Below are 256 nucleotides of genomic sequence, written 5' to 3'. Positions count from 1 at the left end.
GTGTGTGCGTGTGATGAAGGTTCCTTAACGCGTTTTTTTCCCTTTCCAGACTGAGGCATCGTGATGAACTCGAGTGCAAGATGAAGTATTCCTCGAGGCGTTTGCAGTGCCAGGTGACCTAGTGCCGCCGGTGTCAGGCCGGCCCGAGTGCCAAGAGGCGCCGCCGAGGAGCAGCGTCGCGCGACCGTCTCAGACGGAGTGTCCCGGCCAGCGACGCTCGAGGGGAACACGGAGAGCGGCCGCTGGCAGCGAGGGT

General features: G+C 62.9%; 1 protein-coding gene across 1 annotated transcript in view; it reads left to right on the top strand.

Annotated features, from left to right (window-relative positions):
• Positions 1–256, top strand: part of LOC119594318 — a gene marked incomplete at its 3' end in the record, with an annotated part of 85,027 nt that overhangs the window by 82,811 nt on the left and 1,960 nt on the right. Inside the window, 1 exon segment of the mRNA XM_037943377.1 lies at positions 50–256.

The sequence above is a fragment of the Penaeus monodon genome, chromosome 33 (genome assembly GCF_015228065.2).
Source record: "Penaeus monodon isolate SGIC_2016 chromosome 33, NSTDA_Pmon_1, whole genome shotgun sequence".
NCBI classification, from domain to species: Eukaryota; Metazoa; Arthropoda; class Malacostraca; order Decapoda; family Penaeidae; genus Penaeus; species Penaeus monodon.
Note: the sequence above shows the minus strand (reverse complement) of the source record. Positions and strands in the feature narration are given on the sequence as shown.